This window comes from Microcebus murinus, unplaced genomic scaffold (genome assembly GCF_040939455.1).
Source record: "Microcebus murinus isolate Inina unplaced genomic scaffold, M.murinus_Inina_mat1.0 scaf025_hap2_Mmur4.0, whole genome shotgun sequence".
Classification (NCBI taxonomy): domain Eukaryota; kingdom Metazoa; phylum Chordata; class Mammalia; order Primates; family Cheirogaleidae; genus Microcebus; species Microcebus murinus.
The window spans coordinates 229,577-257,565 of NW_027438971.1; the positions used below are offsets into that span (position 1 = coordinate 229,577).

Below are 27,989 nucleotides of genomic sequence, written 5' to 3' on the forward strand. Positions count from 1 at the left end.
GAGTAGAGGAGCAGGAAGGGGAAGGGGGTGGCCATGCGAGGGGACACTTTCAGGCCAAGTCCCAGCTTCAGCCTGATCCTCCTGGGAACCCCTGGGTGGACATCACACCTCCTGGTTGCCCCGCTCTGAGACAAGGAGCCGGGCTTCGCATTCCCACAGCAGCCAGTCGTGGGCTGAGGACACCTGGGGCGTTGGGAACTCCCTGGCTTCTCCTTGGATTAACATCTGGAGCTGCTTGTGAATTGTGCCGCCACACACACCCGAGTGCAGGTGTCTTCTGCACAGACTGCGGGCCTCGCTCTTCTGAATGCCGCTAGCTCGCCACCCACCCACCCGCGGGTGAACCTGGTCAGGGTACTTTCTCTCAGGGGCAGACTCTCATCCGGGCGGGCTACCGGTGTCTCTGTTTGCTCGTTTCTTTCTTCCACTTCGGGAAAGGCTTCCTTACTGGGTGTGGAAATCTCCTATGCCTTTCCTCGCCTATTCTGTCAGCTTTCAAATTCTCTTTCGGTTGCCACCCTCACAGATGGATTAGGAAACTCTTTGCGGTGCACTCATTAGTGAAATGACCTCAATGACGCTGGAATCCAATATCTAATCGCCGATTTTTAGCGAGTCCACACGCCAGGGTGGTTGGGGTCCAATGCAGCCCCGGCCAGGCCCAGGCCCCTTGGACTGGGCCACAGGAGGACACAGAGGAGGGTCCCGGCCCCCACGGTAGCGGTGCGGGCAGTTCTCCAAGGGCTTGGGTGTTTTCCAGAGGGAGGAGATGGAGGGGACTGATTTCTTCAGCGCCCCACAAACCACGCCACCCCACCCCACCCATGGGACACATCCGGGGGGGGAGAGAGAGAGAGAGAGAGAGAGAGAGAGAGAGAGAGAGAGAGAGACGCCCCATACACTGGCTCCCCTCCCCCGTGCGCTGTGCCCCAGCCCTGGCCCGGGGGAATAGGCGGCCGCAGGGCCACAGGGTGGGCGGCGCAGCTGAAAGGGGTTGTGGGGGAGGGCGGCCCCTGGCTGGGGTCAAAGGGCGAGCGCCCCGCCCACCCCGTGCGCAGTCAGCGGCCGCGGCGCGCTGGGGGTGGGGGCGGGGAGGTGAAGGAGGCCAGGCGAGGAGAGGAGGGGGGCTGGAAGGTCTCCACCTTGGTGGGTCCAGCCGTGGAGGCGCATCTTGTGTGAGTGTGAGTGAGTGAGTGAGTGTGAGTGTGTGTGTATAGAGAGACAGCCCCCAACCTCGGCCCGCCGCTCCCTGCCCGCCCCGCCTGTCACCCCCGTCCCTCGGAGCCCGCCGGACCCGGCCGGCGAACTCAACAGGCCCGGCCCGGCGCGGGGCCTGGGGCGGGAGGAGGCGGCGGGGAAGCGCAGAGAGGCTCGGCTTCTTGAGCGGGGCAGGGGCGCCCTCCACCGTCCACGGCCACACCACCCCGAACGCGCCCGATCCCGTCTGGTCTCGGAAGCTAAGCAGGGTCGGGCCTGGTTAGAACTTGGATGGGAGACCGCCCGGGAATACCGGGTGCCGTAGGCTTCTTCTTTTTTTTTTTTTTTTTTTTTTGCCTCTGGTTCTGTCGCGTTTCTGGGAGCGCGGGGGCGGCCCGGGGTGGGGGTGACCCCCACCCTCAGCGCCCGCCGCGGTGCCTGGCGCCCCAGCCCGCACCGTGGGGCCTCCTCTTGTCCCGAGCCGTGACACCGCCGCCACGCGGCAGCATGCGTGGCTTCTGGACTGTCAGGTCTCAGACCAAAGGTCTGCTCTGTGGGAACGGACACGCCGGAGGAAACCTTGAGAGTCTGAGAGGGGAGGGAGTTCCAGAAGAAGGCCAGGATGTCATTTTGAGGGAGTATGTGACCAGAACTCGTCCCGTTGCTTTTGGGGTTCTATGGGCTACACGTAGGGATCTTTGGTGGTGGCACCTGATGTTGGGGGATCCGGAGTCACACCCAGACCTGCTCCACAGGCCTCCTTTTACTTTTCTCTTCGGATTCATTTTTTTTTTTTTTTTTTTGAGACAGAGTCTGGGTTTGTTGCCCAGGCTAGAGTGAGTGCCGTGGCGTCAGCCTAGCTCACAGCAACTTCAAACTCCTGGGCTCGAGTGATCCTTCTGCCTCAGCCTCCCGGGTAGCTGGGACTGCAGGCATGCGCCACCATGCCCCGCTAATTTTTTATATATATATCAGTTGGCCAATTAATTTCTTTCTATTTATAGTAGAGACGGGGTCTCGCTCTTGCTCAGGCTGGTTTTGAACTCCTGACCTTGAGCAATCCGCCCGCCTCGGCCTCCCAAGAGCTAGGATTACAGGCGTGAGCCACAGCGCCCGGCCGGATTCATTATTTTTAAAAAGTGTCTCTTATCTCTATTATTGCATTTTCTTTTCTCTCTCTTTTCAAGCAGATGATGGGAGTCCAAGTATTAAGGTGACATGTGTTGCCCGTGCCCCCCTCCGCCCCGTGTTCTTATTCATTTACCTCTCATGTTGTTCCAGCATATTGTGGGGGCACCAATGTTAAGGTCGGGTGCGGTGCGTTGCCCTCTCCCAGCCTCCCCCCTCGGGTCAGAGCTTCAAGTGCGCCCATCCCCCAGTCGGTGCGCACCCACCCCATTCCTAATGGATGTGTATGCCCATCCCCTCCCCCCACCCGCCCGACACCCACCCGAAGAAGGTGATTCCTCTGTGTCCACTTAGGTGTCCATCGGTTCGTACCCATTTGCTGGTGAGCGCGAGCACGTGGTGCTCGTGTGTCCATTCTTGGGATACTTGGCTTACTGGAACGGGTTCCAGCTCTGGCCAGGAGAACCAGGAGAGGTGCCCTCTCACCGCTGCTCCTCATAGCCGAATAGCACTCCGTGGTGTCCACGCGCCACATTTTATTTACCCACTCGTGGGTCGATGGGCACTCGGGTGGCTTCCAGGTCTTTGCGATTGTGACTTGTGCCCTGACTCTAACCCTAACCCTTACCCAGCCCGTCTCCTCCACGGCCCCTGCCTGACTGACTCCTTCCCGCCCGGCCTGTCACCTGTCACCGTCCTCTGCCCCTGCCTGACACGCTCCTCCCCGCCCGGGCCGTCACCGTCCTCGGCCCCTGCCTGACGGGGCTCCTCTGTCGCCTGGGCCTTCCAAGGGCTTGGTGTGGACGCTGGTTCCAGGACGCCCTCCCAGGAACCCGGTAGCAGGGCGGCCGCAGCGTCTCGCGCAACCCAACCGTCCGCCGGCTGGCCGCCGTCGCTAAGTGGCCTGCGGGGGACGTGCTCCCGCTGTGCCGTGGGGGCCCAGCCTGGTGTCTTCTCTGAGGCCCCGCGGCTGCCGCTCCCCGCAAGGGGATAGCCGCGGAGGTGGGGACCGCCTCCTCATGGGGACGTACACTCAGCTCTCCACGTCGGATTCCGGGGCTCTCTGTCCTGCCAGAAGGCCCAGCTGGCCTGCGGGTCCTTAGAGTGGCAAAAACATCCGAAAACTGAGATTGAGGGTCCGGTGGGTGTCTGCACTTTTGTGCTGGGCACCCCAGGGAGGCCCGGGGGCTGGCTGGACAACGCGGTCTGCTGGGCGGGGGCTTTGGAGGAGCAACTGATGCCCTTTGCACTTTGGGTAGCAAGTGTCTGAGGTGTCTCTGGGCCCTGTGCCATGTGGGGGCGGGGGCGGGGGCGGGGTGGGAGGAGGAGGAGGAGGAGGAGGAGGAGGAGGAGGAGGTGGGAAGGGCCGTGGCCTGCAGTCGTGTTCCCCGGGGTGGCACAGCATGTGGCTTCTTCCACAGGCTGCTTGGCCTGGGCTCCCTGCACCTGGGCCTTTGGAGGACTGGCCCTGTGCTTGCCAACACTTCCTGCAGGGACCCAGAGCTGGGAGGTTGCATCTCTCAGCCCTGGGTCGGGCAGAGCCCCAGCGGGCCATGCCCACAACCTCTCTCAGCACGGGTCCCCCAGAAGGCTCCTTTGGGACCAGGATTCTCTTGCGGGTGACTCTTTAAGGTCTGGCCCCTGGATGGAGGGGCACCAGGAGTAGAGGAGCAGGAAGGGGAAGGGGGTGGCCATGCGAGGGGACACTTTCAGGCCAAGTCCCAGCTTCAGCCTGATCCTCCTGGGAACCCCTGGGTGGACATCACACCTCCTGGTTGCCCCGCTCTGAGACAAGGAGCCGGGCTTCGCATTCCCACAGCAGCCAGTCGTGGGCTGAGGACACCTGGGGCGTTGGGAACTCCCTGGCTTCTCCTTGGATTAACATCTGGAGCTGCTTGTGAATTGTGCCGCCACACACACCCGAGTGCAGGTGTCTTCTGCACAGACTGCGGGCCTCGCTCTTCTGAATGCCGCTAGCTCGCCACCCACCCACCCGCGGGTGAACCTGGTCAGGGTACTTTCTCTCAGGGGCAGACTCTCATCCGGGCGGGCTACCGGTGTCTCTGTTTGCTCGTTTCTTTCTTCCACTTCGGGAAAGGCTTCCTTACTGGGTGTGGAAATCTCCTATGCCTTTCCTCGCCTATTCTGTCAGCTTTCAAATTCTCTTTCGGTTGCCACCCTCACAGATGGATTAGGAAACTCTTTGCGGTGCACTCATTAGTGAAATGACCTCAATGACGCTGGAATCCAATATCTAATCGCCGATTTTTAGCGAGTCCACACGCCAGGGTGGTTGGGGTCCAATGCAGCCCCGGCCAGGCCCAGGCCCCTTGGACTGGGCCACAGGAGGACACAGAGGAGGGTCCCGGCCCCCACGGTAGCGGTGCGGGCAGTTCTCCAAGGGCTTGGGTGTTTTCCAGAGGGAGGAGATGGAGGGGACTGATTTCTTCAGCGCCCCACAAACCACGCCACCCCACCCCACCCATGGGACACATCCCGAGAAAGAGAGAGAGAGAGAGAGAGAGAGAGAGAGAGAGAGACGCCCCATACACTGGCTCCCCTCCCCCGTGCGCTGTGCCCCAGCCCTGGCCCGGGGGAATAGGCGGCCGCAGGGCCACAGGGTGGGCGGCGCAGCTGAAAGGGGTTGTGGGGGAGGGCGGCCCCTGGCTGGGGTCAAAGGGCGAGCGCCCCGCCCACCCCGTGCGCAGTCAGCGGCCGCGGCGCGCTGGGGGTGGGGGCGGGGAGGTGAAGGAGGCCAGGCGAGGAGAGGAGGGGGGCTGGAAGGTCTCCACCTTGGTGGGTCCAGCCGTGGAGGCGCATCTTGTGTGAGTGTGAGTGAGTGAGTGAGTGTGAGTGTGTGTGTATAGAGAGACAGCCCCCAACCTCGGCCCGCCGCTCCCTGCCCGCCCCGCCTGTCACCCCCGTCCCTCGGAGCCCGCCGGACCCGGCCGGCGAACTCAACAGGCCCGGCCCGGCGCGGGGCCTGGGGCGGGAGGAGGCGGCGGGGAAGCGCAGAGAGGCTCGGCTTCTTGAGCGGGGCAGGGGCGCCCTCCACCGTCCACGGCCACACCACCCCGAACGCGCCCGATCCCGTCTGGTCTCGGAAGCTAAGCAGGGTCGGGCCTGGTTAGAACTTGGATGGGAGACCGCCCGGGAATACCGGGTGCCGTAGGCTTCTTCTTTTTTTTTTTTTTTTTTTTTTGCCTCTGGTTCTGTCGCGTTTCTGGGAGCGCGGGGGAGGCCCGGGGTGGGGGTGACCCCCACCCTCAGCGCCCGCCGCGGTGCCTGGCGCCCCAGCCCGCACCGTGGGGCCTCCTCTTGTCCCGAGCCGTGACACCGCCGCCACGCGGCAGCATGCGTGGCTTCTGGACTGTCAGGTCTCAGACCAAAGGTCTGCTCTGTGGGAACGGACACGCCGGAGGAAACCTTGAGAGTCTGAGAGGGGAGGGAGTTCCAGAAGAAGGCCAGGATGTCATTTTGAGGGAGTATGTGACCAGAACTCGTCCCGTTGCTTTTGGGGTTCTATGGGCTACACGTAGGGATCTTTGGTGGTGGCACCTGATGTTGGGGGATCCGGAGTCACACCCAGACCTGCTCCACAGGCCTCCTTTTACTTTTCTCTTCGGATTCATTTTTTTTTTTTTTTTTGAGACAGAGTCTGGGTTTGTTGCCCAGGCTAGAGTGAGTGCCGTGGCGTCAGCCTAGCTCACAGCAACTTCAAACTCCTGGGCTCGAGTGATCCTTCTGCCTCAGCCTCCCGGGTAGCTGGGACTGCAGGCATGCGCCACCATGCCCCGCTAATTTTTTATATATATATCAGTTGGCCAATTAATTTCTTTCTATTTATAGTAGGGACGGGGTCTCGCTCTTGCTCAGGCTGGTTTTGAACTCCTGACCTTGAGCAATCCGCCCGCCTCGGCCTCCCAAGAGCTAGGATTACAGGCGTGAGCCACAGCGCCCGGCCGGATTCATTATTTTTAAAAAGTGTCTCTTATCTCTATTATTGCATTTTCTTTTCTCTCTCTTTTCAAGCAGATGATGGGAGTCCAAGTATTAAGGTGACATGTGTTGCCCGTGCCCCCCTCCGCCCCGTGTTCTTATTCATTTACCTCTCATGTTGTTCCAGCATATTGTGGGGGCACCAATGTTAAGGTCGGGTGCGGTGCGTTGCCCTCTCCCAGCCTCCCCCCTCGGGTCAGAGCTTCAAGTGCGCCCATCCCCCAGTCGGTGCGCACCCACCCCATTCCTAATGGATGTGTATGCCCATCCCCTCCCCCCACCCGCCCGACACCCACCCGAAGAAGGTGATTCCTCTGTGTCCACTTAGGTGTCCATCGGTTCGTACCCATTTGCTGGTGAGCGCGAGCACGTGGTGCTCGTGTGTCCATTCTTGGGATACTTGGCTTACTGGAACGGGTTCCAGCTCTGGCCAGGAGAACCAGGAGAGGTGCCCTCTCACCGCTGCTCCTCATAGCCGAATAGCACTCCGTGGTGTCCACGCGCCACATTTTATTTACCCACTCGTGGGTCGATGGGCACTCGGGTGGCTTCCAGGTCTTTGCGATTGTGACTTGTGCCCTGACTCTAACCCTAACCCTTACCCAGCCCGTCTCCTCCACGGCCCCTGCCTGACTGACTCCTTCCCGCCCGGCCTGTCACCTGTCACCGTCCTCTGCCCCTGCCTGACACGCTCCTCCCCGCCCGGGCCGTCACCGTCCTCGGCCCCTGCCTGACGGGGCTCCTCTGTCGCCTGGGCCTTCCAAGGGCTTGGTGTGGACGCTGGTTCCAGGACGCCCTCCCAGGAACCCGGTAGCAGGGCGGCCGCAGCGTCTCGCGCAACCCAACCGTCCGCCGGCTGGCCGCCGTCGCTAAGTGGCCTGCGGGGGACGTGCTCCCGCTGTGCCGTGGGGGCCCAGCCTGGTGTCTTCTCTGAGGCCCCGCGGCTGCCGCTCCCCGCAAGGGGATAGCCGCGGAGGTGGGGACCGCCTCCTCATGGGGACGTACACTCAGCTCTCCACGTCGGATTCCGGGGCTCTCTGTCCTGCCAGAAGGCCCAGCTGGCCTGCGGGTCCTTAGAGTGGCAAAAACATCCGAAAACTGAGATTGAGGGTCCGGTGGGTGTCTGCACTTTTGTGCTGGGCACCCCAGGGAGGCCCGGGGGCTGGCTGGACAACGCGGTCTGCTGGGCGGGGGCTTTGGAGGAGCAACTGATGCCCTTTGCACTTTGGGTAGCAAGTGTCTGAGGTGTCTCTGGGCCCTGTGCCATGTGGGGGCGGGGGCGGGGGCGGGGTGGGAGGAGGAGGAGGAGGAGGAGGAGGAGGAGGAGGAGGAGGTGGGAAGGGCCGTGGCCTGCAGTCGTGTTCCCCGGGGTGGCACAGCATGTGGCTTCTTCCACAGGCTGCTTGGCCTGGGCTCCCTGCACCTGGGCCTTTGGAGGACTGGCCCTGTGCTTGCCAACACTTCCTGCAGGGACCCAGAGCTGGGAGGTTGCATCTCTCAGCCCTGGGTCGGGCAGAGCCCCAGCGGGCCATGCCCACAACCTCTCTCAGCACGGGTCCCCCAGAAGGCTCCTTTGGGACCAGGATTCTCTTGCGGGTGACTCTTTAAGGTCTGGCCCCTGGATGGAGGGGCACCAGGAGTAGAGGAGCAGGAAGGGGAAGGGGGTGGCCATGCGAGGGGACACTTTCAGGCCAAGTCCCAGCTTCAGCCTGATCCTCCTGGGAACCCCTGGGTGGACATCACACCTCCTGGTTGCCCCGCTCTGAGACAAGGAGCCGGGCTTCGCATTCCCACAGCAGCCAGTCGTGGGCTGAGGACACCTGGGGCGTTGGGAACTCCCTGGCTTCTCCTTGGATTAACATCTGGAGCTGCTTGTGAATTGTGCCGCCACACACACCCGAGTGCAGGTGTCTTCTGCACAGACTGCGGGCCTCGCTCTTCTGAATGCCGCTAGCTCGCCACCCACCCACCCGCGGGTGAACCTGGTCAGGGTACTTTCTCTCAGGGGCAGACTCTCATCCGGGCGGGCTACCGGTGTCTCTGTTTGCTCGTTTCTTTCTTCCACTTCGGGAAAGGCTTCCTTACTGGGTGTGGAAATCTCCTATGCCTTTCCTCGCCTATTCTGTCAGCTTTCAAATTCTCTTTCGGTTGCCACCCTCACAGATGGATTAGGAAACTCTTTGCGGTGCACTCATTAGTGAAATGACCTCAATGACGCTGGAATCCAATATCTAATCGCCGATTTTTAGCGAGTCCACACGCCAGGGTGGTTGGGGTCCAATGCAGCCCCGGCCAGGCCCAGGCCCCTTGGACTGGGCCACAGGAGGACACAGAGGAGGGTCCCGGCCCCCACGGTAGCGGTGCGGGCAGTTCTCCAAGGGCTTGGGTGTTTTCCAGAGGGAGGAGATGGAGGGGACTGATTTCTTCAGCGCCCCACAAACCACGCCACCCCACCCCACCCATGGGACACATCCGGGGGGGGAGAGAGAGAGAGAGAGAGAGAGAGAGAGAGAGAGAGAGAGAGACGCCCCATACACTGGCTCCCCTCCCCCGTGCGCTGTGCCCCAGCCCTGGCCCGGGGGAATAGGCGGCCGCAGGGCCACAGGGTGGGCGGCGCAGCTGAAAGGGGTTGTGGGGGAGGGCGGCCCCTGGCTGGGGTCAAAGGGCGAGCGCCCCGCCCACCCCGTGCGCAGTCAGCGGCCGCGGCGCGCTGGGGGTGGGGGCGGGGAGGTGAAGGAGGCCAGGCGAGGAGAGGAGGGGGGCTGGAAGGTCTCCACCTTGGTGGGTCCAGCCGTGGAGGCGCATCTTGTGTGAGTGTGAGTGAGTGAGTGAGTGTGAGTGTGTGTGTATAGAGAGACAGCCCCCAACCTCGGCCCGCCGCTCCCTGCCCGCCCCGCCTGTCACCCCCGTCCCTCGGAGCCCGCCGGACCCGGCCGGCGAACTCAACAGGCCCGGCCCGGCGCGGGGCCTGGGGCGGGAGGAGGCGGCGGGGAAGCGCAGAGAGGCTCGGCTTCTTGAGCGGGGCAGGGGCGCCCTCCACCGTCCACGGCCACACCACCCCGAACGCGCCCGATCCCGTCTGGTCTCGGAAGCTAAGCAGGGTCGGGCCTGGTTAGAACTTGGATGGGAGACCGCCCGGGAATACCGGGTGCCGTAGGCTTCTTCTTTTTTTTTTTTTTTTTTTTTTTGCCTCTGGTTCTGTCGCGTTTCTGGGAGCGCGGGGGCGGCCCGGGGTGGGGGTGACCCCCACCCTCAGCGCCCGCCGCGGTGCCTGGCGCCCCAGCCCGCACCGTGGGGCCTCCTCTTGTCCCGAGCCGTGACACCGCCGCCACGCGGCAGCATGCGTGGCTTCTGGACTGTCAGGTCTCAGACCAAAGGTCTGCTCTGTGGGAACGGACACGCCGGAGGAAACCTTGAGAGTCTGAGAGGGGAGGGAGTTCCAGAAGAAGGCCAGGATGTCATTTTGAGGGAGTATGTGACCAGAACTCGTCCCGTTGCTTTTGGGGTTCTATGGGCTACACGTAGGGATCTTTGGTGGTGGCACCTGATGTTGGGGGATCCGGAGTCACACCCAGACCTGCTCCACAGGCCTCCTTTTACTTTTCTCTTCGGATTCATTTTTTTTTTTTTTTTTGAGACAGAGTCTGGGTTTGTTGCCCAGGCTAGAGTGAGTGCCGTGGCGTCAGCCTAGCTCACAGCAACTTCAAACTCCTGGGCTCGAGTGATCCTTCTGCCTCAGCCTCCCGGGTAGCTGGGACTGCAGGCATGCGCCACCATGCCCCGCTAATTTTTTATATATATATCAGTTGGCCAATTAATTTCTTTCTATTTATAGTAGGGACGGGGTCTCGCTCTTGCTCAGGCTGGTTTTGAACTCCTGACCTTGAGCAATCCGCCCGCCTCGGCCTCCCAAGAGCTAGGATTACAGGCGTGAGCCACAGCGCCCGGCCGGATTCATTATTTTTAAAAAGTGTCTCTTATCTCTATTATTGCATTTTCTTTTCTCTCTCTTTTCAAGCAGATGATGGGAGTCCAAGTATTAAGGTGACATGTGTTGCCCGTGCCCCCCTCCGCCCCGTGTTCTTATTCATTTACCTCTCATGTTGTTCCAGCATATTGTGGGGGCACCAATGTTAAGGTCGGGTGCGGTGCGTTGCCCTCTCCCAGCCTCCCCCCTCGGGTCAGAGCTTCAAGTGCGCCCATCCCCCAGTCGGTGCGCACCCACCCCATTCCTAATGGATGTGTATGCCCATCCCCTCCCCCCACCCGCCCGACACCCACCCGAAGAAGGTGATTCCTCTGTGTCCACTTAGGTGTCCATCGGTTCGTACCCATTTGCTGGTGAGCGCGAGCACGTGGTGCTCGTGTGTCCATTCTTGGGATACTTGGCTTACTGGAACGGGTTCCAGCTCTGGCCAGGAGAACCAGGAGAGGTGCCCTCTCACCGCTGCTCCTCATAGCCGAATAGCACTCCGTGGTGTCCACGCGCCACATTTTATTTACCCACTCGTGGGTCGATGGGCACTCGGGTGGCTTCCAGGTCTTTGCGATTGTGACTTGTGCCCTGACTCTAACCCTAACCCTTACCCAGCCCGTCTCCTCCACGGCCCCTGCCTGACTGACTCCTTCCCGCCCGGCCTGTCACCTGTCACCGTCCTCTGCCCCTGCCTGACACGCTCCTCCCCGCCCGGGCCGTCACCGTCCTCGGCCCCTGCCTGACGGGGCTCCTCTGTCGCCTGGGCCTTCCAAGGGCTTGGTGTGGACGCTGGTTCCAGGACGCCCTCCCAGGAACCCGGTAGCAGGGCGGCCGCAGCGTCTCGCGCAACCCAACCGTCCGCCGGCTGGCCGCCGTCGCTAAGTGGCCTGCGGGGGACGTGCTCCCGCTGTGCCGTGGGGGCCCAGCCTGGTGTCTTCTCTGAGGCCCCGCGGCTGCCGCTCCCCGCAAGGGGATAGCCGCGGAGGTGGGGACCGCCTCCTCATGGGGACGTACACTCAGCTCTCCACGTCGGATTCCGGGGCTCTCTGTCCTGCCAGAAGGCCCAGCTGGCCTGCGGGTCCTTAGAGTGGCAAAAACATCCGAAAACTGAGATTGAGGGTCCGGTGGGTGTCTGCACTTTTGTGCTGGGCACCCCAGGGAGGCCCGGGGGCTGGCTGGACAACGCGGTCTGCTGGGCGGGGGCTTTGGAGGAGCAACTGATGCCCTTTGCACTTTGGGTAGCAAGTGTCTGAGGTGTCTCTGGGCCCTGTGCCATGTGGGGGCGGGGGCGGGGGCGGGGTGGGAGGAGGAGGAGGAGGAGGAGGAGGAGGAGGAGGAGGTGGGAAGGGCCGTGGCCTGCAGTCGTGTTCCCCGGGGTGGCACAGCATGTGGCTTCTTCCACAGGCTGCTTGGCCTGGGCTCCCTGCACCTGGGCCTTTGGAGGACTGGCCCTGTGCTTGCCAACACTTCCTGCAGGGACCCAGAGCTGGGAGGTTGCATCTCTCAGCCCTGGGTCGGGCAGAGCCCCAGCGGGCCATGCCCACAACCTCTCTCAGCACGGGTCCCCCAGAAGGCTCCTTTGGGACCAGGATTCTCTTGCGGGTGACTCTTTAAGGTCTGGCCCCTGGATGGAGGGGCACCAGGAGTAGAGGAGCAGGAAGGGGAAGGGGGTGGCCATGCGAGGGGACACTTTCAGGCCAAGTCCCAGCTTCAGCCTGATCCTCCTGGGAACCCCTGGGTGGACATCACACCTCCTGGTTGCCCCGCTCTGAGACAAGGAGCCGGGCTTCGCATTCCCACAGCAGCCAGTCGTGGGCTGAGGACACCTGGGGCGTTGGGAACTCCCTGGCTTCTCCTTGGATTAACATCTGGAGCTGCTTGTGAATTGTGCCGCCACACACACCCGAGTGCAGGTGTCTTCTGCACAGACTGCGGGCCTCGCTCTTCTGAATGCCGCTAGCTCGCCACCCACCCACCCGCGGGTGAACCTGGTCAGGGTACTTTCTCTCAGGGGCAGACTCTCATCCGGGCGGGCTACCGGTGTCTCTGTTTGCTCGTTTCTTTCTTCCACTTCGGGAAAGGCTTCCTTACTGGGTGTGGAAATCTCCTATGCCTTTCCTCGCCTATTCTGTCAGCTTTCAAATTCTCTTTCGGTTGCCACCCTCACAGATGGATTAGGAAACTCTTTGCGGTGCACTCATTAGTGAAATGACCTCAATGACGCTGGAATCCAATATCTAATCGCCGATTTTTAGCGAGTCCACACGCCAGGGTGGTTGGGGTCCAATGCAGCCCCGGCCAGGCCCAGGCCCCTTGGACTGGGCCACAGGAGGACACAGAGGAGGGTCCCGGCCCCCACGGTAGCGGTGCGGGCAGTTCTCCAAGGGCTTGGGTGTTTTCCAGAGGGAGGAGATGGAGGGGACTGATTTCTTCAGCGCCCCACAAACCACGCCACCCCACCCCACCCATGGGACACATCCCGAGAAAGAGAGAGAGAGAGAGAGAGAGAGAGAGAGAGAGAGACGCCCCATACACTGGCTCCCCTCCCCCGTGCGCTGTGCCCCAGCCCTGGCCCGGGGGAATAGGCGGCCGCAGGGCCACAGGGTGGGCGGCGCAGCTGAAAGGGGTTGTGGGGGAGGGCGGCCCCTGGCTGGGGTCAAAGGGCGAGCGCCCCGCCCACCCCGTGCGCAGTCAGCGGCCGCGGCGCGCTGGGGGTGGGGGCGGGGAGGTGAAGGAGGCCAGGCGAGGAGAGGAGGGGGGCTGGAAGGTCTCCACCTTGGTGGGTCCAGCCGTGGAGGCGCATCTTGTGTGAGTGTGAGTGAGTGAGTGAGTGTGAGTGTGTGTGTATAGAGAGACAGCCCCCAACCTCGGCCCGCCGCTCCCTGCCCGCCCCGCCTGTCACCCCCGTCCCTCGGAGCCCGCCGGACCCGGCCGGCGAACTCAACAGGCCCGGCCCGGCGCGGGGCCTGGGGCGGGAGGAGGCGGCGGGGAAGCGCAGAGAGGCTCGGCTTCTTGAGCGGGGCAGGGGCGCCCTCCACCGTCCACGGCCACACCACCCCGAACGCGCCCGATCCCGTCTGGTCTCGGAAGCTAAGCAGGGTCGGGCCTGGTTAGAACTTGGATGGGAGACCGCCCGGGAATACCGGGTGCCGTAGGCTTCTTCTTTTTTTTTTTTTTTTTTTTTTTGCCTCTGGTTCTGTCGCGTTTCTGGGAGCGCGGGGGCGGCCCGGGGTGGGGGTGACCCCCACCCTCAGCGCCCGCCGCGGTGCCTGGCGCCCCAGCCCGCACCGTGGGGCCTCCTCTTGTCCCGAGCCGTGACACCGCCGCCACGCGGCAGCATGCGTGGCTTCTGGACTGTCAGGTCTCAGACCAAAGGTCTGCTCTGTGGGAACGGACACGCCGGAGGAAACCTTGAGAGTCTGAGAGGGGAGGGAGTTCCAGAAGAAGGCCAGGATGTCATTTTGAGGGAGTATGTGACCAGAACTCGTCCCGTTGCTTTTGGGGTTCTATGGGCTACACGTAGGGATCTTTGGTGGTGGCACCTGATGTTGGGGGATCCGGAGTCACACCCAGACCTGCTCCACAGGCCTCCTTTTACTTTTCTCTTCGGATTCATTTTTTTTTTTTTTTTTGAGACAGAGTCTGGGTTTGTTGCCCAGGCTAGAGTGAGTGCCGTGGCGTCAGCCTAGCTCACAGCAACTTCAAACTCCTGGGCTCGAGTGATCCTTCTGCCTCAGCCTCCCGGGTAGCTGGGACTGCAGGCATGCGCCACCATGCCCCGCTAATTTTTTATATATATATCAGTTGGCCAATTAATTTCTTTCTATTTATAGTAGGGACGGGGTCTCGCTCTTGCTCAGGCTGGTTTTGAACTCCTGACCTTGAGCAATCCGCCCGCCTCGGCCTCCCAAGAGCTAGGATTACAGGCGTGAGCCACAGCGCCCGGCCGGATTCATTATTTTTAAAAAGTGTCTCTTATCTCTATTATTGCATTTTCTTTTCTCTCTCTTTTCAAGCAGATGATGGGAGTCCAAGTATTAAGGTGACATGTGTTGCCCGTGCCCCCCTCCGCCCCGTGTTCTTATTCATTTACCTCTCATGTTGTTCCAGCATATTGTGGGGGCACCAATGTTAAGGTCGGGTGCGGTGCGTTGCCCTCTCCCAGCCTCCCCCCTCGGGTCAGAGCTTCAAGTGCGCCCATCCCCCAGTCGGTGCGCACCCACCCCATTCCTAATGGATGTGTATGCCCATCCCCTCCCCCCACCCGCCCGACACCCACCCGAAGAAGGTGATTCCTCTGTGTCCACTTAGGTGTCCATCGGTTCGTACCCATTTGCTGGTGAGCGCGAGCACGTGGTGCTCGTGTGTCCATTCTTGGGATACTTGGCTTACTGGAACGGGTTCCAGCTCTGGCCAGGAGAACCAGGAGAGGTGCCCTCTCACCGCTGCTCCTCATAGCCGAATAGCACTCCGTGGTGTCCACGCGCCACATTTTATTTACCCACTCGTGGGTCGATGGGCACTCGGGTGGCTTCCAGGTCTTTGCGATTGTGACTTGTGCCCTGACTCTAACCCTAACCCTTACCCAGCCCGTCTCCTCCACGGCCCCTGCCTGACTGACTCCTTCCCGCCCGGCCTGTCACCTGTCACCGTCCTCTGCCCCTGCCTGACACGCTCCTCCCCGCCCGGGCCGTCACCGTCCTCGGCCCCTGCCTGACGGGGCTCCTCTGTCGCCTGGGCCTTCCAAGGGCTTGGTGTGGACGCTGGTTCCAGGACGCCCTCCCAGGAACCCGGTAGCAGGGCGGCCGCAGCGTCTCGCGCAACCCAACCGTCCGCCGGCTGGCCGCCGTCGCTAAGTGGCCTGCGGGGGACGTGCTCCCGCTGTGCCGTGGGGGCCCAGCCTGGTGTCTTCTCTGAGGCCCCGCGGCTGCCGCTCCCCGCAAGGGGATAGCCGCGGAGGTGGGGACCGCCTCCTCATGGGGACGTACACTCAGCTCTCCACGTCGGATTCCGGGGCTCTCTGTCCTGCCAGAAGGCCCAGCTGGCCTGCGGGTCCTTAGAGTGGCAAAAACATCCGAAAACTGAGATTGAGGGTCCGGTGGGTGTCTGCACTTTTGTGCTGGGCACCCCAGGGAGGCCCGGGGGCTGGCTGGACAACGCGGTCTGCTGGGCGGGGGCTTTGGAGGAGCAACTGATGCCCTTTGCACTTTGGGTAGCAAGTGTCTGAGGTGTCTCTGGGCCCTGTGCCATGTGGGGGCGGGGGCGGGGGCGGGGTGGGAGGAGGAGGAGGAGGAGGAGGAGGAGGAGGAGGAGGTGGGAAGGGCCGTGGCCTGCAGTCGTGTTCCCCGGGGTGGCACAGCATGTGGCTTCTTCCACAGGCTGCTTGGCCTGGGCTCCCTGCACCTGGGCCTTTGGAGGACTGGCCCTGTGCTTGCCAACACTTCCTGCAGGGACCCAGAGCTGGGAGGTTGCATCTCTCAGCCCTGGGTCGGGCAGAGCCCCAGCGGGCCATGCCCACAACCTCTCTCAGCACGGGTCCCCCAGAAGGCTCCTTTGGGACCAGGATTCTCTTGCGGGTGACTCTTTAAGGTCTGGCCCCTGGATGGAGGGGCACCAGGAGTAGAGGAGCAGGAAGGGGAAGGGGGTGGCCATGCGAGGGGACACTTTCAGGCCAAGTCCCAGCTTCAGCCTGATCCTCCTGGGAACCCCTGGGTGGACATCACACCTCCTGGTTGCCCCGCTCTGAGACAAGGAGCCGGGCTTCGCATTCCCACAGCAGCCAGTCGTGGGCTGAGGACACCTGGGGCGTTGGGAACTCCCTGGCTTCTCCTTGGATTAACATCTGGAGCTGCTTGTGAATTGTGCCGCCACACACACCCGAGTGCAGGTGTCTTCTGCACAGACTGCGGGCCTCGCTCTTCTGAATGCCGCTAGCTCGCCACCCACCCACCCGCGGGTGAACCTGGTCAGGGTACTTTCTCTCAGGGGCAGACTCTCATCCGGGCGGGCTACCGGTGTCTCTGTTTGCTCGTTTCTTTCTTCCACTTCGGGAAAGGCTTCCTTACTGGGTGTGGAAATCTCCTATGCCTTTCCTCGCCTATTCTGTCAGCTTTCAAATTCTCTTTCGGTTGCCACCCTCACAGATGGATTAGGAAACTCTTTGCGGTGCACTCATTAGTGAAATGACCTCAATGACGCTGGAATCCAATATCTAATCGCCGATTTTTAGCGAGTCCACACGCCAGGGTGGTTGGGGTCCAATGCAGCCCCGGCCAGGCCCAGGCCCCTTGGACTGGGCCACAGGAGGACACAGAGGAGGGTCCCGGCCCCCACGGTAGCGGTGCGGGCAGTTCTCCAAGGGCTTGGGTGTTTTCCAGAGGGAGGAGATGGAGGGGACTGATTTCTTCAGCGCCCCACAAACCACGCCACCCCACCCCACCCATGGGACACATCCGGGGGGGGAGAGAGAGAGAGAGAGAGAGAGAGAGAGAGAGAGAGAGAGAGAGACGCCCCATACACTGGCTCCCCTCCCCCGTGCGCTGTGCCCCAGCCCTGGCCCGGGGGAATAGGCGGCCGCAGGGCCACAGGGTGGGCGGAGCAGCTGAAAGGGGTTGTGGGGGAGGGCGGCCCCTGGCTGGGGTCAAAGGGCGAGCGCCCCGCCCACCCCGTGCGCAGTCAGCGGCCGCGGCGCGCTGGGGGTGGGGGCGGGGAGGTGAAGGAGGCCAGGCGAGGAGAGGAGGGGGGCTGGAAGGTCTCCACCTTGGTGGGTCCAGCCGTGGAGGCGCATCTTGTGTGAGTGTGAGTGAGTGAGTGAGTGTGAGTGTGTGTGTATAGAGAGACAGCCCCCAACCTCGGCCCGCCGCTCCCTGCCCGCCCCGCCTGTCACCCCCGTCCCTCGGAGCCCGCCGGACCCGGCCGGCGAACTCAACAGGCCCGGCCCGGCGCGGGGCCTGGGGCGGGAGGAGGCGGCGGGGAAGCGCAGAGAGGCTCGGCTTCTTGAGCGGGGCAGGGGCGCCCTCCACCGTCCACGGCCACACCACCCCGAACGCGCCCGATCCCGTCTGGTCTCGGAAGCTAAGCAGGGTCGGGCCTGGTTAGTACTTGGATGGGAGACCGCCCGGGAATACCGGGTGCCGTAGGCTTCTTCTTTTTTTTTTTTTTTTTTTTTTGCCTCTGGTTCTGTCGCGTTTCTGGGAGCGCGGGGGCGGCCCGGGGTGGGGGTGACCCCCACCCTCAGCGCCCGCCGCGGTGCCTGGCGCCCCAGCCCGCACCGTGGGGCCTCCTCTTGTCCCGAGCCGTGACACCGCCGCCACGCGGCAGCATGCGTGGCTTCTGGACTGTCAGGTCTCAGACCAAAGGTCTGCTCTGTGGGAACGGACACGCCGGAGGAAACCTTGAGAGTCTGAGAGGGGAGGGAGTTCCAGAAGAAGGCCAGGATGTCATTTTGAGGGAGTATGTGACCAGAACTCGTCCCGTTGCTTTTGGGGTTCTATGGGCTACACGTAGGGATCTTTGGTGGTGGCACCTGATGTTGGGGGATCCGGAGTCACACCCAGACCTGCTCCACAGGCCTCCTTTTACTTTTCTCTTCGGATTCATTTTTTTTTTTTTTTTTTTGAGACAGAGTCTGGGTTTGTTGCCCAGGCTAGAGTGAGTGCCGTGGCGTCAGCCTAGCTCACAGCAACTTCAAACTCCTGGGCTCGAGTGATCCTTCTGCCTCAGCCTCCCGGGTAGCTGGGACTGCAGGCATGCGCCACCATGCCCCGCTAATTTTTTATATATATATCAGTTGGCCAATTAATTTCTTTCTATTTATAGTAGGGACGGGGTCTCGCTCTTGCTCAGGCTGGTTTTGAACTCCTGACCTTGAGCAATCCGCCCGCCTCGGCCTCCCAAGAGCTAGGATTACAGGCGTGAGCCACAGCGCCCGGCCGGATTCATTATTTTTAAAAAGTGTCTCTTATCTCTATTATTGCATTTTCTTTTCTCTCTCTTTTCAAGCAGATGATGGGAGTCCAAGTATTAAGGTGACATGTGTTGCCCGTGCCCCCCTCCGCCCCGTGTTCTTATTCATTTACCTCTCATGTTGTTCCAGCATATTGTGGGGGCACCAATGTTAAGGTCGGGTGCGGTGCGTTGCCCTCTCCCAGCCTCCCCCCTCGGGTCAGAGCTTCAAGTGCGCCCATCCCCCAGTCGGTGCGCACCCACCCCATTCCTAATGGATGTGTATGCCCATCCCCTCCCCCCACCCGCCCGACACCCACCCGAAGAAGGTGATTCCTCTGTGTCCACTTAGGTGTCCATCGGTTCGTACCCATTTGCTGGTGAGCGCGAGCACGTGGTGCTCGTGTGTCCATTCTTGGGATACTTGGCTTACTGGAACGGGTTCCAGCTCTGGCCAGGAGAACCAGGAGAGGTGCCCTCTCACCGCTGCTCCTCATAGCCGAATAGCACTCCGTGGTGTCCACGCGCCACATTTTATTTACCCACTCGTGGGTCGATGGGCACTCGGGTGGCTTCCAGGTCTTTGCGATTGTGACTTGTGCCCTGACTCTAACCCTAACCCTTACCCAGCCCGTCTCCTCCACGGCCCCTGCCTGACTGACTCCTTCCCGCCCGGCCTGTCACCTGTCACCGTCCTCTGCCCCTGCCTGACACGCTCCTCCCCGCCCGGGCCGTCACCGTCCTCGGCCCCTGCCTGACGGGGCTCCTCTGTCGCCTGGGCCTTCCAAGGGCTTGGTGTGGACGCTGGTTCCAGGACGCCCTCCCAGGAACCCGGTAGCAGGGCGGCCGCAGCGTCTCGCGCAACCCAACCGTCCGCCGGCTGGCCGCCGTCGCTAAGTGGCCTGCGGGGGACGTGCTCCCGCTGTGCCGTGGGGGCCCAGCCTGGTGTCTTCTCTGAGGCCCCGCGGCTGCCGCTCCCCGCAAGGGGATAGCCGCGGAGGTGGGGACCGCCTCCTCATGGGGACGTACACTCAGCTCTCCACGTCGGATTCCGGGGCTCTCTGTCCTGCCAGAAGGCCCAGCTGGCCTGCGGGTCCTTAGAGTGGCAAAAACATCCGAAAACTGAGATTGAGGGTCCGGTGGGTGTCTGCACTTTTGTGCTGGGCACCCCAGGGAGGCCCGGGGGCTGGCTGGACAACGCGGTCTGCTGGGCGGGGGCTTTGGAGGAGCAACTGATGCCCTTTGCACTTTGGGTAGCAAGTGTCTGAGGTGTCTCTGGGCCCTGTGCCATGTGGGGGCGGGGGCGGGGGCGGGGTGGGAGGAGGAGGAGGAGGAGGAGGAGGAGGAGGAGGAGGTGGGAAGGGCCGTGGCCTGCAGTCGTGTTCCCCGGGGTGGCACAGCATGTGGCTTCTTCCACAGGCTGCTTGGCCTGGGCTCCCTGCACCTGGGCCTTTGGAGGACTGGCCCTGTGCTTGCCAACACTTCCTGCAGGGACCCAGAGCTGGGAGGTTGCATCTCTCAGCCCTGGGTCGGGCAGAGCCCCAGCGGGCCATGCCCACAACCTCTCTCAGCACGGGTCCCCCAGAAGGCTCCTTTGGGACCAGGATTCTCTTGCGGGTGACTCTTTAAGGTCTGGCCCCTGGATGGAGGGGCACCAGGAGTAGAGGAGCAGGAAGGGGAAGGGGGTGGCCATGCGAGGGGACACTTTCAGGCCAAGTCCCAGCTTCAGCCTGATCCTCCTGGGAACCCCTGGGTGGACATCACACCTCCTGGTTGCCCCGCTCTGAGACAAGGAGCCGGGCTTCGCATTCCCACAGCAGCCAGTCGTGGGCTGAGGACACCTGGGGCGTTGGGAACTCCCTGGCTTCTCCTTGGATTAACATCTGGAGCTGCTTGTGAATTGTGCCGCCACACACACCCGAGTGCAGGTGTCTTCTGCACAGACTGCGGGCCTCGCTCTTCTGAATGCCGCTAGCTCGCCACCCACCCACCCGCGGGTGAACCTGGTCAGGGTACTTTCTCTCAGGGGCAGACTCTCATCCGGGCGGGCTACCGGTGTCTCTGTTTGCTCGTTTCTTTCTTCCACTTCGGGAAAGGCTTCCTTACTGGGTGTGGAAATCTCCTATGCCTTTCCTCGCCTATTCTGTCAGCTTTCAAATTCTCTTTCGGTTGCCACCCTCACAGATGGATTAGGAAACTCTTTGCGGTGCACTCATTAGTGAAATGACCTCAATGACGCTGGAATCCAATATCTAATCGCCGATTTTTAGCGAGTCCACACGCCAGGGTGGTTGGGGTCCAATGCAGCCCCGGCCAGGCCCAGGCCCCTTGGACTGGGCCACAGGAGGACACAGAGGAGGGTCCCGGCCCCCACGGTAGCGGTGCGGGCAGTTCTCCAAGGGCTTGGGTGTTTTCCAGAGGGAGGAGATGGAGGGGACTGATTTCTTCAGCGCCCCACAAACCACGCCACCCCACCCCACCCATGGGACACATCCCGAGAAAGAGAGAGAGAGAGAGAGAGAGAGAGAGAGAGAGAGACGCCCCATACACTGGCTCCCCTCCCCCGTGCGCTGTGCCCCAGCCCTGGCCCGGGGGAATAGGCGGCCGCAGGGCCACAGGGTGGGCGGCGCAGCTGAAAGGGGTTGTGGGGGAGGGCGGCCCCTGGCTGGGGTCAAAGGGCGAGCGCCCCGCCCACCCCGTGCGCAGTCAGCGGCCGCGGCGCGCTGGGGGTGGGGGCGGGGAGGTGAAGGAGGCCAGGCGAGGAGAGGAGGGGGGCTGGAAGGTCTCCACCTTGGTGGGTCCAGCCGTGGAGGCGCATCTTGTGTGAGTGTGAGTGAGTGAGTGAGTGTGAGTGTGTGTGTATAGAGAGACAGCCCCCAACCTCGGCCCGCCGCTCCCTGCCCGCCCCGCCTGTCACCCCCGTCCCTCGGAGCCCGCCGGACCCGGCCGGCGAACTCAACAGGCCCGGCCCGGCGCGGGGCCTGGGGCGGGAGGAGGCGGCGGGGAAGCGCAGAGAGGCTCGGCTTCTTGAGCGGGGCAGGGGCGCCCTCCACCGTCCACGGCCACACCACCCCGAACGCGCCCGATCCCGTCTGGTCTCGGAAGCTAAGCAGGGTCGGGCCTGGTTAGAACTTGGATGGGAGACCGCCCGGGAATACCGGGTGCCGTAGGCTTCTTCTTTTTTTTTTTTTTTTTTTTTTTGCCTCTGGTTCTGTCGCGTTTCTGGGAGCGCGGGGGCGGCCCGGGGTGGGGGTGACCCCCACCCTCAGCGCCCGCCGCGGTGCCTGGCGCCCCAGCCCGCACCGTGGGGCCTCCTCTTGTCCCGAGCCGTGACACCGCCGCCACGCGGCAGCATGCGTGGCTTCTGGACTGTCAGGTCTCAGACCAAAGGTCTGCTCTGTGGGAACGGACACGCCGGAGGAAACCTTGAGAGTCTGAGAGGGGAGGGAGTTCCAGAAGAAGGCCAGGATGTCATTTTGAGGGAGTATGTGACCAGAACTCGTCCCGTTGCTTTTGGGGTTCTATGGGCTACACGTAGGGATCTTTGGTGGTGGCACCTGATGTTGGGGGATCCGGAGTCACACCCAGACCTGCTCCACAGGCCTCCTTTTACTTTTCTCTTCGGATTCATTTTTTTTTTTTTTTTTGAGACAGAGTCTGGGTTTGTTGCCCAGGCTAGAGTGAGTGCCGTGGCGTCAGCCTAGCTCACAGCAACTTCAAACTCCTGGGCTCGAGTGATCCTTCTGCCTCAGCCTCCCGGGTAGCTGGGACTGCAGGCATGCGCCACCATGCCCCGCTAATTTTTTATATATATATCAGTTGGCCAATTAATTTCTTTCTATTTATAGTAGGGACGGGGTCTCGCTCTTGCTCAGGCTGGTTTTGAACTCCTGACCTTGAGCAATCCGCCCGCCTCGGCCTCCCAAGAGCTAGGATTACAGGCGTGAGCCACAGCGCCCGGCCGGATTCATTATTTTTAAAAAGTGTCTCTTATCTCTATTATTGCATTTTCTTTTCTCTCTCTTTTCAAGCAGATGATGGGAGTCCAAGTATTAAGGTGACATGTGTTGCCCGTGCCCCCCTCCGCCCCGTGTTCTTATTCATTTACCTCTCATGTTGTTCCAGCATATTGTGGGGGCACCAATGTTAAGGTCGGGTGCGGTGCGTTGCCCTCTCCCAGCCTCCCCCCTCGGGTCAGAGCTTCAAGTGCGCCCATCCCCCAGTCGGTGCGCACCCACCCCATTCCTAATGGATGTGTATGCCCATCCCCTCCCCCCACCCGCCCGACACCCACCCGAAGAAGGTGATTCCTCTGTGTCCACTTAGGTGTCCATCGGTTCGTACCCATTTGCTGGTGAGCGCGAGCACGTGGTGCTCGTGTGTCCATTCTTGGGATACTTGGCTTACTGGAACGGGTTCCAGCTCTGGCCAGGAGAACCAGGAGAGGTGCCCTCTCACCGCTGCTCCTCATAGCCGAATAGCACTCCGTGGTGTCCACGCGCCACATTTTATTTACCCACTCGTGGGTCGATGGGCACTCGGGTGGCTTCCAGGTCTTTGCGATTGTGACTTGTGCCCTGACTCTAACCCTAACCCTTACCCAGCCCGTCTCCTCCACGGCCCCTGCCTGACTGACTCCTTCCCGCCCGGCCTGTCACCTGTCACCGTCCTCTGCCCCTGCCTGACACGCTCCTCCCCGCCCGGGCCGTCACCGTCCTCGGCCCCTGCCTGACGGGGCTCCTCTGTCGCCTGGGCCTTCCAAGGGCTTGGTGTGGACGCTGGTTCCAGGACGCCCTCCCAGGAACCCGGTAGCAGGGCGGCCGCAGCGTCTCGCGCAACCCAACCGTCCGCCGGCTGGCCGCCGTCGCTAAGTGGCCTGCGGGGGACGTGCTCCCGCTGTGCCGTGGGGGCCCAGCCTGGTGTCTTCTCTGAGGCCCCGCGGCTGCCGCTCCCCGCAAGGGGATAGCCGCGGAGGTGGGGACCGCCTCCTCATGGGGACGTACACTCAGCTCTCCACGTCGGATTCCGGGGCTCTCTGTCCTGCCAGAAGGCCCAGCTGGCCTGCGGGTCCTTAGAGTGGCAAAAACATCCGAAAACTGAGATTGAGGGTCCGGTGGGTGTCTGCACTTTTGTGCTGGGCACCCCAGGGAGGCCCGGGGGCTGGCTGGACAACGCGGTCTGCTGGGCGGGGGCTTTGGAGGAGCAACTGATGCCCTTTGCACTTTGGGTAGCAAGTGTCTGAGGTGTCTCTGGGCCCTGTGCCATGTGGGGGCGGGGGCGGGGGCGGGGTGGGAGGAGGAGGAGGAGGAGGAGGAGGAGGAGGAGGAGGTGGGAAGGGCCGTGGCCTGCAGTCGTGTTCCCCGGGGTGGCACAGCATGTGGCTTCTTCCACAGGCTGCTTGGCCTGGGCTCCCTGCACCTGGGCCTTTGGAGGACTGGCCCTGTGCTTGCCAACACTTCCTGCAGGGACCCAGAGCTGGGAGGTTGCATCTCTCAGCCCTGGGTCGGGCAGAGCCCCAGCGGGCCATGCCCACAACCTCTCTCAGCACGGGTCCCCCAGAAGGCTCCTTTGGGACCAGGATTCTCTTGCGGGTGACTCTTTAAGGTCTGGCCCCTGGATGGAGGGGCACCAGGAGTAGAGGAGCAGGAAGGGGAAGGGGGTGGCCATGCGAGGGGACACTTTCAGGCCAAGTCCCAGCTTCAGCCTGATCCTCCTGGGAACCCCTGGGTGGACATCACACCTCCTGGTTGCCCCGCTCTGAGACAAGGAGCCGGGCTTCGCATTCCCACAGCAGCCAGTCGTGGGCTGAGGACACCTGGGGCGTTGGGAACTCCCTGGCTTCTCCTTGGATTAACATCTGGAGCTGCTTGTGAATTGTGCCGCCACACACACCCGAGTGCAGGTGTCTTCTGCACAGACTGCGGGCCTCACTCTTCTGAATGCCGCTAGCTCGCCACCCACCCACCCGCGGGTGAACCTGGTCAGGGTACTTTCTCTCAGGGGCAGACTCTCATCCGGGCGGGCTACCGGTGTCTCTGTTTGCTCGTTTCTTTCTTCCACTTCGGGAAAGGCTTCCTTACTGGGTGTGGAAATCTCCTATGCCTTTCCTCGCCTATTCTGTCAGCTTTCAAATTCTCTTTCGGTTGCCACCCTCACAGATGGATTAGGAAACTCTTTGCGGTGCACTCATTAGTGAAATGACCTCAATGACGCTGGAATCCAATATCTAATCGCCGATTTTTAGCGAGTCCACACGCCAGGGTGGTTGGGGTCCAATGCAGCCCCGGCCAGGCCCAGGCCCCTTGGACTGGGCCACAGGAGGACACAGAGGAGGGTCCCGGCCCCCACGGTAGCGGTGCGGGCAGTTCTCCAAGGGCTTGGGTGTTTTCCAGAGGGAGGAGATGGAGGGGACTGATTTCTTCAGCGCCCCACAAACCACGCCACCCCACCCCACCCATGGGACACATCCGGGGGGGGAGAGAGAGAGAGAGAGAGAGAGAGAGAGAGAGAGAGAGAGAGAGAGAGAGACGCCCCATACACTGGCTCCCCTCCCCCGTGCGCTGTGCCCCAGCCCTGGCCCGGGGGAATAGGCGGCCGCAGGGCCACAGGGTGGGCGGCGCAGCTGAAAGGGGTTGTGGGGGAGGGCGGCCCCTGGCTGGGGTCAAAGGGCGAGCGCCCCGCCCACCCCGTGCGCAGTCAGCGGCCGCGGCGCGCTGGGGGTGGGGGCGGGGAGGTGAAGGAGGCCAGGCGAGGAGAGGAGGGGGGCTGGAAGGTCTCCACCTTGGTGGGTCCAGCCGTGGAGGCGCATCTTGTGTGAGTGTGAGTGAGTGAGTGAGTGTGAGTGTGTGTGTATAGAGAGACAGCCCCCAACCTCGGCCCGCCGCTCCCTGCCCGCCCCGCCTGTCACCCCCGTCCCTCGGAGCCCGCCGGACCCGGCCGGCGAACTCAACAGGCCCGGCCCGGCGCGGGGCCTGGGGCGGGAGGAGGCGGCGGGGAAGCGCAGAGAGGCTCGGCTTCTTGAGCGGGGCAGGGGCGCCCTCCACCGTCCACGGCCACACCACCCCGAACGCGCCCGATCCCGTCTGGTCTCGGAAGCTAAGCAGGGTCGGGCCTGGTTAGAACTTGGATGGGAGACCGCCCGGGAATACCGGGTGCCGTAGGCTTCTTCTTTTTTTTTTTTTTTTTTTTTTGCCTCTGGTTCTGTCGCGTTTCTGGGAGCGCGGGGGCGGCCCGGGGTGGGGGTGACCCCCACCCTCAGCGCCCGCCGCGGTGCCTGGCGCCCCAGCCCGCACCGTGGGGCCTCCTCTTGTCCCGAGCCGTGACACCGCCGCCACGCGGCAGCATGCGTGGCTTCTGGACTGTCAGGTCTCAGACCAAAGGTCTGCTCTGTGGGAACGGACACGCCGGAGGAAACCTTGAGAGTCTGAGAGGGGAGGGAGTTCCAGAAGAAGGCCAGGATGTCATTTTGAGGGAGTATGTGACCAGAACTCGTCCCGTTGCTTTTGGGGTTCTATGGGCTACACGTAGGGATCTTTGGTGGTGGCACCTGATGTTGGGGGATCCGGAGTCACACCCAGACCTGCTCCACAGGCCTCCTTTTACTTTTCTCTTCGGATTCATTTTTTTTTTTTTTTTTTTGAGACAGAGTCTGGGTTTGTTGCCCAGGCTAGAGTGAGTGCCGTGGCGTCAGCCTAGCTCACAGCAACTTCAAACTCCTGGGCTCGAGTGATCCTTCTGCCTCAGCCTCCCGGGTAGCTGGGACTGCAGGCATGCGCCACCATGCCCCGCTAATTTTTTATATATATATCAGTTGGCCAATTAATTTCTTTCTATTTATAGTAGAGACGGGGTCTCGCTCTTGCTCAGGCTGGTTTTGAACTCCTGACCTTGAGCAATCCGCCCGCCTCGGCCTCCCAAGAGCTAGGATTACAGGCGTGAGCCACAGCGCCCGGCCGGATTCATTATTTTTAAAAAGTGTCTCTTATCTCTATTATTGCATTTTCTTTTCTCTCTCTTTTCAAGCAGATGATGGGAGTCCAAGTATTAAGGTGACATGTGTTGCCCGTGCCCCCCTCCGCCCCGTGTTCTTATTCATTTACCTCTCATGTTGTTCCAGCATATTGTGGGGGCACCAATGTTAAGGTCGGGTGCGGTGCGTTGCCCTCTCCCAGCCTCCCCCCTCGGGTCAGAGCTTCAAGTGCGCCCATCCCCCAGTCGGTGCGCACCCACCCCATTCCTAATGGATGTGTATGCCCATCCCCTCCCCCCACCCGCCCGACACCCACCCGAAGAAGGTGATTCCTCTGTGTCCACTTAGGTGTCCATCGGTTCGTACCCATTTGCTGGTGAGCGCGAGCACGTGGTGCTCGTGTGTCCATTCTTGGGATACTTGGCTTACTGGAACGGGTTCCAGCTCTGGCCAGGAGAACCAGGAGAGGTGCCCTCTCACCGCTGCTCCTCATAGCCGAATAGCACTCCGTGGTGTCCACGCGCCACATTTTATTTACCCACTCGTGGGTCGATGGGCACTCGGGTGGCTTCCAGGTCTTTGCGATTGTGACTTGTGCCCTGACTCTAACCCTAACCCTTACCCAGCCCGTCTCCTCCACGGCCCCTGCCTGACTGACTCCTTCCCGCCCGGCCTGTCACCTGTCACCGTCCTCTGCCCCTGCCTGACACGCTCCTCCCCGCCCGGGCCGTCACCGTCCTCGGCCCCTGCCTGACGGGGCTCCTCTGTCGCCTGGGCCTTCCAAGGGCTTGGTGTGGACGCTGGTTCCAGGACGCCCTCCCAGGAACCCGGTAGCAGGGCGGCCGCAGCGTCTCGCGCAACCCAACCGTCCGCCGGCTGGCCGCCGTCGCTAAGTGGCCTGCGGGGGACGTGCTCCCGCTGTGCCGTGGGGGCCCAGCCTGGTGTCTTCTCTGAGGCCCCGCGGCTGCCGCTCCCCGCAAGGGGATAGCCGCGGAGGTGGGGACCGCCTCCTCATGGGGACGTACACTCAGCTCTCCACGTCGGATTCCGGGGCTCTCTGTCCTGCCAGAAGGCCCAGCTGGCCTGCGGGTCCTTAGAGTGGCAAAAACATCCGAAAACTGAGATTGAGGGTCCGGTGGGTGTCTGCACTTTTGTGCTGGGCACCCCAGGGAGGCCCGGGGGCTGGCTGGACAACGCGGTCTGCTGGGCGGGGGCTTTGGAGGAGCAACTGATGCCCTTTGCACTTTGGGTAGCAAGTGTCTGAGGTGTCTCTGGGCCCTGTGCCATGTGGGGGCGGGGGCGGGGGCGGGGTGGGAGGAGGAGGAGGAGGAGGAGGAGGAGGAGGAGGAGGTGGGAAGGGCCGTGGCCTGCAGTCGTGTTCCCCGGGGTGGCACAGCATGTGGCTTCTTCCACAGGCTGCTTGGCCTGGGCTCCCTGCACCTGGGCCTTTGGAGGACTGGCCCTGTGCTTGCCAACACTTCCTGCAGGGACCCAGAGCTGGGAGGTTGCATCTCTCAGCCCTGGGTCGGGCAGAGCCCCAGCGGGCCATGCCCACAACCTCTCTCAGCACGGGTCCCCCAGAAGGCTCCTTTGGGACCAGGATTCTCTTGCGGGTGACTCTTTAAGGTCTGGCCCCTGGATGGAGGGGCACCAGGAGTAGAGGAGCAGGAAGGGGAAGGGGGTGGCCATGCGAGGGGACACTTTCAGGCCAAGTCCCAGCTTCAGCCTGATCCTCCTGGGAACCCCTGGGTGGACATCACACCTCCTGGTTGCCCC

At 62.4% G+C, this 27,989-nt stretch overlaps 1 non-coding gene and 6 pseudogenes across 1 annotated transcript; all 7 read left to right on the top strand.

The window, feature by feature from the left end:
- The first annotated feature begins 1,406 nt into the window (after positions 1-1,406).
- On the top strand, positions 1,407-1,525 carry LOC142868014 (uncharacterized; annotated as a pseudogene).
- A 3,856-nt stretch (positions 1,526-5,381) lies between these two features.
- LOC142868015 (uncharacterized) lies at positions 5,382-5,500 on the top strand (annotated as a pseudogene).
- Positions 5,501-9,365: 3,865 nt separating this feature from the next.
- Positions 9,366-9,484, top strand: LOC142868016 (uncharacterized; annotated as a pseudogene).
- Positions 9,485-13,339: 3,855 nt separating this feature from the next.
- Positions 13,340-13,458, top strand: LOC142868017 (uncharacterized; annotated as a pseudogene).
- A 3,865-nt stretch (positions 13,459-17,323) lies between these two features.
- LOC142868005 (5S ribosomal RNA) lies at positions 17,324-17,442 on the top strand. The gene has a single exon (XR_012917221.1). It is a non-coding gene; the product is annotated as a 5S ribosomal RNA (ribosomal RNA).
- A 3,856-nt stretch (positions 17,443-21,298) lies between these two features.
- On the top strand, positions 21,299-21,417 carry LOC142868018 (uncharacterized; annotated as a pseudogene).
- A 3,871-nt stretch (positions 21,418-25,288) lies between these two features.
- LOC142868019 (uncharacterized) lies at positions 25,289-25,407 on the top strand (annotated as a pseudogene).
- The last annotated feature ends 2,582 nt before the right edge of the window (positions 25,408-27,989 follow it).